Here is an 8,914-nt window from a genome sequence, read left to right on the forward strand (position 1 = left end):
ATACTTTTAAATCAATTGTAAATTACCGTCAAAGACATAAATCTTAAATACAACCCTAAATTGTAATAACTCATTGGGGTAAAGGGATTCAACATAAAATAATCCATCCATGATTGCATTATTTGGATTTTTATAACATTGTCCTTACCGGACAATGATGCTTCTTACAGAACCCGAGGTCCAGGTTCCATCAACTGCATTGAACTGCACTATCTCGCAGTCCACAGGCAAGTTCACCCTTGCTCATGTCAACTTGAGTATTTTATACTACTTTAATGCAAATCTATATACTTATCATTCCTGCATCGCAAATGAAATGTTACTTTACAACTATGAATATGACTATGTGGCTGGCAATGGAACCATGGTATGTGTTGATATGGTGGAGGTTCCATTGCAATGGGTTATATCACCCTAGGATTAAATTACCAATGCCGTCCAGTGATTCTAGCGCCGTACAAACCGCGTTGACCATGAGATCTATAATGGCTCTGGGGAAGCCAGCTGTATCTTTTCCCTTCTGCACGCCAACGGATTGGTAGAGCCGGCGGGGTGCTGGAGGCACTGCCGTAGGTTGGGATAGCCTTTTAAATCCCCATCCATTAGTGATGATGGCTCTACGATCTATGAAGGATTGTCCAAAGTACACCATGAGTAAAGCTGTATTATCGGGGGAAGTCTACTGGAGGTGTGTGATGTCTACGTTCCCCCTCCTTTCCTGTAGACAGTGTTGGGCCTCCAAGAGCAGAGGTTTGTAGAACAGCAGCAAGTTTCCCTTAAGTGGATACCCAAGGTTTATCGAACTCAGGGAGGAAGAGGTCAAAGATATCCCTCTCATGCAACCCTGCAACCACAAAGCAAGAAGTCTCTTGTGTCCCCAACACACCTAATAGGTGCACTAGTTCGGCGAAGAGATAGTGAAATACAGGTGGTATAAATATATATGAGCAGTAGCAACGGTGCCAGAAAAGTGCTTGGCGTGTAGTTGATGGTGGTGGTATTGCAGCAGTAGTAACGCAGTAAAACAGTAAACAAGCAGTAGTAACGCAGCAGTATTTAGGAACAAGGCCTAGGGATTACACTTTCACTAGTGGACACTCTCAATATTGATCACATAACAGAATAGATAAATGCATACTCTACACTTTTGTTGGATGATGAACACATTGCGTAGGATTACACGAACCCTCAATGCCGGAGTTAACAAGCTCCACAATAATGCTCATGTTTAAGTAACCTTAAGTGTAAGATAGATCAACAGACTAAACCGAGTACTAGCATAGCATGCACACTGTCACCTTCATGCATATGTAGGAGGAATAGATCACATCAATAATATCATAGCAATAATTAACTCCATAATCTACAAGAGATCATGATCATAGCACAAACCAAGTACTAACACGGTGCACACACTGTCACCTTTACACACGTGCAGGAGGAATAGAACTACTTTAATAACTTTGCTAGAGTAGCACATAGATAGTAGTGATACAAAACTCATATGAATCTCAATCATGTAAAGCAGCTCATGAGATCATTGTACTGAAGTACATGGAGAGAGATTAACCACATAGCTACGGTACAGCCCCGAGCCTCGATGGAGAACTACTCCCTCCTCATGGGAGCGACGGCGGTGATGAAGATGGCGGTGGAGATGGCAGCGGTGTGGATGGAGAAGCCTTCCGGGGCACTTCCCCGCTCCGGCAGCGTCTTAGGAACAGAGATCCTGTCCCCCAGGATCTTGGCTTCGCGATGGCGGCGGCTCTGGAAGGTTTTCGTGGGTTTCGTCGATTGGTGTAGGGTTTTACGATCCAGGGGCTTTTATAGGCGGAGAGGCGGCGCAGGAAGGTCGAAGGGGGCCCACACCCTAGGGGGCGCGCCCCTAGGCCGCGCCGGGTGTGGTGTGGTGGCCCTGCCACCCTTCTCAGCGGTTCTCGTGTGTTGGATGCTTCCGGTAAAATAGGAACACAGGCGTTGATTTCGTCCGATTCCGAGAATATTTCGTTACTAGGATTTCTGAAACCAAAAACAGCAGAAAACAGGAACTGGCACTTCGGCATCTTGTTAATAGGTTAGTTCCAGAAAATGCACGAATATGACATAAAGTGTGCATAAAACATGTAGATAACATCAATAATGTGGCATGGAACATAAGAAATTATCGATACGTCGGAGACGTATCAGCATCCCCAAGCTTAGTTCTGCTCGTCCCGAGCAGGTAAAACGATAACAAAGATAATTTCTGGAGTGACATGCCATCATAACCTTGATCATACTATTTGTAAAGCATATGTAGTGAATGCAGCGATCAAAACAATGTATATGACATGAGTAAACAAGTGAATCATAAAGCAAAGACTTTTCATGAATAGCACTTCAAGACAAGCATCAATAAGTCTTGCATAAGAGTTAACTCATAAAGCAATAATTCAAAGTAAAGGCATTGAAGCAACACAAAAGAAGATTAAGTTTCAGCGGTTGCTTTCAACTCGTAACATGTATATCTCATGGATATTGTCAACATAGAGTAATATAATAAGTGCAATAAGCAAGTATGTAGGAATCAATGCATAGTTCACACAAGTGTTTGCTTCTTGAGGTGGAGAGAGATAGGTGAACTGACTCAACATTGAAAGTAAAAGAATGGTCCTCATAGAGGAAAAGCATCGATTGCTATATTTGTGCTAGAGCTTTGATTTTGAAAACATGAAACAATTTTGTCAACGGTAGTAATAAAGCATATGCATCATGTAAATTATATCTTATAAGTTGCAAGCCTCATGCATAGTGTACCAATAGTGCCCGCACCTTGTCCTAATTAGCTTGGACTACCTGGATTATCACCGCAATACATATGCTTTAACCAAGTATCACAAAGGGGTACCTCTATGTCACTTTGTACAAAGGTCTAAGGAGAAAGCTCGCATTTGGATTTCTCGCTTTTGATTATTCTCAACTTAGACATCCATACCGGGACAACATAGACAACAGATAATGGACTCCTCTTTTAATGCTTTAAGCATTCAACAACAATTAATTCTTTTCTCATTAGAGATTTGAGGATGTTTGTCCAAAACTGAAACTTCCACCATGGAGCATGGCTTTAGTTAGCGGCCCAATGTTCTTCTCTCACAATATGCATGCTCAAACCATTCAACTCAGTGTAGATTGCCCTTACTTCAGACAAGACGAACATGCATAGCAACTCACATGAAATTCAACAATGAGTTGATGGCGTTCCCCAGTAAACATGGTTATCGCACAACAAGCAACTTAATAAGAGATAAAGTGCATAATTACATATTCAATACCACAATAGTTTTTAAGCTATTTGTCCCATGAGCTATATATTGCAAAGGTGAATGATGGAATTTTAAAGGTAGCACTCAAGCAATTTACTTTGGAATGGCTGGAAAATACCATGTAGTAGGTAGGTATGGTGGACACAAATGGCATAGTGGTTGGCTCAAGTATTTTGGATGCATGAGAAGTATTCCCTCTCGATACAATGGTTTAGGCTAGCAAGGCTTATTTGAAACAAACACAAGGATGAACCGGTGCAGCAAAACTCACATAAAAGACATATTGAAAACATTATAAGACTCTACACCGTCTTCCTTGTTGTTCAAACTCAATACTAGAAATTATCTAGACCTTAGAGAAACCAAATATGCAAACCAAATTTTAGCATGCTCTATGTATTTCTTCATTAATGGGTGCAAAGCATATGATGCAAGAGCTTAAACATGAGCACAACAATTGCCAAGTATCACATTACCCAAGACATTATAGCAATTACTACATGTATCATTTTCCAATTCCAACCATATAACAATTTAACGAAGGAGAAACTTCGCCATGAATACTATGAGTAGAAACCAAGGACATACTTGTCCATATGCTACAGCGGAGCGTGTATCTCTCCCATAAGGTGAATGCTAGGATCCATTTTATTCAAACAAAACAAAAACAAAAACAAACCGACGCTCCAAGTAAAAGCACATAAGATGTGATGGAATAAAAATATAGTTTCAGGGGAGGAACACGATAATGTTGTCGATGAAGAAGGGGATGCCTTGGGCATCCCCAAGCTTAGACGCTTGAGTCTTCTTGATATATGCAGGGGTGAACCACCGGGTGCATCCCCAAGCTTAGAGCTTTCACTCTTCTTGATCATAGTATATCATCCTCCTCTCTTGACCCTTGAAAACTTCCTCCACACCAAACTCGAAACAACTCATTAGAGGGTTAGTGCACAATAAAAATTAACATATTCAGAGGTGACACAATCATTCTTAACACTTCTGGACATTGCATAATGCTACTGGATATTAGTGGATCAAAGAAATTCATCCAACATAGCAAAAGAGGCAATGCGAAATAAAAGGCAGAATCTGTCAAAACAGAACAGTTCGTATTGACGAATTTTAAAATGGCACCAGACTTGCTCAAATGAAAATGCTCAAATTGAATGAAAGTTGCGTACATATCTGAGGATCATGCACGTAAATTGGCTTAATTTTCTGAGCTACCTACAGGGAGGTAGACCCAGATTCGTGACAGCAAAGAAATCTGGAACTGTGCAGTAATCCAAATCTAGTACTTACTTTTCTATCAAAGACTTTACTTGGCACAACAAAACACAAAACTAAGATAAGGAGAGGTTGCTACAGTAGTAAACAACTTCCAAGACACAAATATAAAACAAGGTACTGTAGCAAAATAACACATGGGTTATCTCCCAAGAAGTTCTTTTCTTTATAGCCATTAAGATGGGCTCAGCAGTTTTAATGATGCACTCACAAGAAATAGTATTTGAAGAAAAAGAGAGCATCAAGAGGCAAGTACAAAACACATTTAAGCCTAACATGCTTCCTATGCATAGGAATCTTGTAAATAAACAAGTTCACGAAGAGCAAAGTAACAAGCATAGGAAGATAAAACAAGTGTAGCTTGAAAAATTTCAGCACATAGAGAGGTATTTTAGTAACATGAAAATTTCTACAACCATATTTTCCTCTCTCATAATAATTTTCAGTAGCAACATGAGCAAACTCAACAATATAACTATCACATAAAGCATTCTTATCATGAGTCTCATGCATAAAATAATTACTCTCCACATAGGCATAATCAATTTTATTAGTTGTAGTGGGAGCAAATTCAACAAAGTAGCTATCATTATTATTCTCATTATCAAATATAGGAGGCATAGTATAATCACAACAAAATTTACTCTCCATAGTAGGTGGCACCAAAAGACCACTATCATTATCATCATAAATAGGAGGCAAAGTATCATCAAAGAAAATTTTCTCCTCAATGCTTGGGGGACTAAAAATATCATGAAAACCAGCTTCCCCAAGCTTAGAACTTTCTATATTATTGTCAACAATGGTGTTCAAAGCGTTCATACTAATATTACTACCAGCATGCAAATAAGATTTCATAGGTTTTTTAATTTTCGCATCAAACAATCCATGTTTTAAATCAGGAAATAGAACAAGAAGCTCATTGTTGTCCATTATGCCAAACTAGTGTAAACAAGAAACAAAAAGTTGCAATTGCAGGATCTAAAGGAAATAGCTTCGAGCACACACACGACGGCAACAGAAAAATACTTCACCTGGGACCGTAGTATGAGTGCCTTTTACCTTTCCTCCCCGGCAACGGCGCCAGAAAAGTGCTTGATGTCTACGTTCCCCCTCCTTTCCTGTAGACAGTGTTGGGCCTCCAAGAGCAGAGGTTTGTAGAACAGCAGCAAGTTTCCCTTAAGTGGATACCCAAGGTTTATCGAACTCAGGGAGGAAGAGGTCAAAGATATCCCTCTCATGCAACCCTGCAACCACAAAGCAAGAAGTCTCTTGTGTCCCCAACACACCTAATAGGTGCACTAGTTCGGCGAAGAGATAGTGAAATACAGGTGGTATAAATATATATGAGCAGTAGCAACGGTGCCAGAAAAGTGCTTGGCGTGTAGTTGATGGTGGTGGTATTGCAGCAGTAGTAACGCAGTAAAACAGTAAACAAGCAGTAGTAACGCAGCAGTATTTAGGAACAAGGCCTAGGGATTACACTTTCACTAGTGGACACTCTCAATATTGATCACATAACAGAATAGATAAATGCATACTCTACACTTTTGTTGGATGATGAACACATTGCGTAGGATTACACGAACCCTCAATGCCGGAGTTAACAAGCTCCACAATAATGCTCATGTTTAAGTAACCTTAAGTGTAAGATAGATCAACAGACTAAACCGAGTACTAGCATAGCATGCACACTGTCACCTTCATGCATATGTAGGAGGAATAGATCACATCAATAATATCATAGCAATAATTAACTCCATAATCTACAAGAGATCATGATCATAGCACAAACCAAGTACTAACACGGTGCACACACTGTCACCTTTACACACGTGCAGGAGGAATAGAACTACTTTAATAACTTTGCTAGAGTAGCACATAGATAGTAGTGATACAAAACTCATATGAATCTCAATCATGTAAAGCAGCTCATGAGATCATTGTATTGAAGTACATGGAGAGAGATTAACCACATAGCTACCGGTACAGCCCCGAGCCTCGATGGAGAACTACTCCCTCCTCATGGGAGCAGCAGCGGTGATGAAGATGGCGGTGGAGATGGCAGCGGTGTGGATGGAGAAGCCTTCCGGGGGCACTTCCCCGCTCCGGCAGCGTGCCGGAACAGAGATCCTGTCCCCGGATCTTGGCTTCGCGATGGCGGCGGCTCTGGAAGGTTTTCGTGGGTTTCGTCGATTGGTGTAGGGTTTTCTGATCCAGGGGCTTTTTATAGGCGGAGAGGCGGCGCAGGAAGGTCGAAGGGGGGCCCACACCCTAGGGGGGCGCGCCCCCCCCTAGGCCGCGCCGGGGTGTGGTGTGGTGGCCCTGCCACCCTTCTCTGGCGGTTCTCGTGTGTTCTGGATGCTTCCGGGTAAAATAGGAACCTGGGCGTTGATTTCGTCCGATTCCGAGAATATTTCGTTACTAGGATTTCTGAAACCAAAAACAATGTAAAAATGAACTGGCACTTCGGCATCTTGTTAATAGGTTAGTTCCGTAAAATGCACGAATATGACATAAAGTGTGCATAAAACATGTAGATAACATCAATAATGTGGCATGGAACATAAGAAATTATCGATACGTCGGAGACGTATCAGCATCCCCAAGCTTAGTTCTGCTCGTCCCGAGCAGGTAAAACGATAACAAAGATAATTTCTGGAGTGACATGCCATCATAACCTTGATCATACTATTTGTAAAGCATATGTAGTGAATGCAGCGATCAAAACAATGTATATGACATGAGTAAACAAGTGAATCATAAAGCAAAGACTTTTCATGAATAGCACTTCAAGACAAGCATCAATAAGTCTTGCATAAGAGTTAACTCATAAAGCAATAATTCAAAGTAAAGGCATTGAAGCAACACAAAAGAAGATTAAGTTTCAGCGGTTGCTTTCAACTCGTAACATGTATATCTCATGGATATTGTCAACATAGAGTAATATAATAAGTGCAATAAGCAAGTATGTAGGAATCAATGCATAGTTCACACAAGTGTTTGCTTCTTGAGGTGGAGAGAGATAGGTGAACTGACTCAACATTGAAAGTAAAAGAATGGTCCTCATAGAGGAAAAGCATCGATTGCTATATTTGTGCTAGAGCTTTGATTTTGAAAACATGAAACAATTTTGTCAACGGTAGTAATAAAGCATATGCATCATGTAAATTATATCTTATAAGTTGCAAGCCTCATGCATAGTGTACCAATAGTGCCCGCACCTTGTCCTAATTAGCTTGGACTACCTGGATTATCACCGCAATACATATGCTTTAACCAAGTATCACAAAGGGGTACCTCTATGCCGCCTGTACAAAGGTCTAAGGAGAAAGCTCGCATTTGGATTTCTCGCTTTTGATTATTCTCAACTTAGACATCCATACCGGGACAACATAGACAACAGATAATGGACTCCTCTTTTAATGCTTTAAGCATTCAACAACAATTAATTCTTTTCTCATTAGAGATTTGAGGATGTTTGTCCAAAACTGAAACTTCCACCATGGAGCATGGCTTTAGTTAGCGGCCCAATGTTCTTCTCTCACAATATGCATGCTCAAACCATTCAACTCAGTGTAGATTGCCCTTACTTCAGACAAGACGAACATGCATAGCAACTCACATGAAATTCAACAATGAGTTGATGGCGTTCCTGAAAACATGGTTATCGCACAACAAGCAACTTAATAAGAGATAAAGTGCATAATTACATATTCAATACCACAATAGTTTTTAAGCTATTTGTCCCATGAGCTATATATTGCAAAGGTGAATGATGGAATTTTAAAGGTAGCACTCAAGCAATTTACTTTGGAATGGCTGGAAAATACCATGTAGTAGGTAGGTATGGTGGACACAAATGGCATAGTGGTTGGCTCAAGTATTTTGGATGCATGAGAAGTATTCCCTCTCGATACAATGGTTTAGGCTAGCAAGGCTTATTTGAAACAAACACAAGGATGAACCGGTGCAGCAAAACTCACATAAAAGACATATTGAAAACATTATAAGACTCTACACCGTCTTCCTTGTTGTTCAAACTCAATACTAGAAATTATCTAGACCTTAGAGAAACCAAATATGCAAACCAAATTTTAGCATGCTCTATGTATTTCTTCATTAATGGGTGCAAAGCATATGATGCAAGAGCTTAAACATGAGCACAACAATTGCCAAGTATCACATTACCCAAGACATTATAGCAATTACTACATGTATCATTTTCCAATTCCAACCATATAACAATTTAACGAAGGAGAAACTTCGCCATGAATACTATGAGTAGAAACCAAGGACATACTTGTCCATATGCTACA

This window comes from Lolium perenne, chromosome 1 (genome assembly GCF_019359855.2).
Source record: "Lolium perenne isolate Kyuss_39 chromosome 1, Kyuss_2.0, whole genome shotgun sequence".
NCBI classification, from domain to species: Eukaryota; Viridiplantae; Streptophyta; class Magnoliopsida; order Poales; family Poaceae; genus Lolium; species Lolium perenne.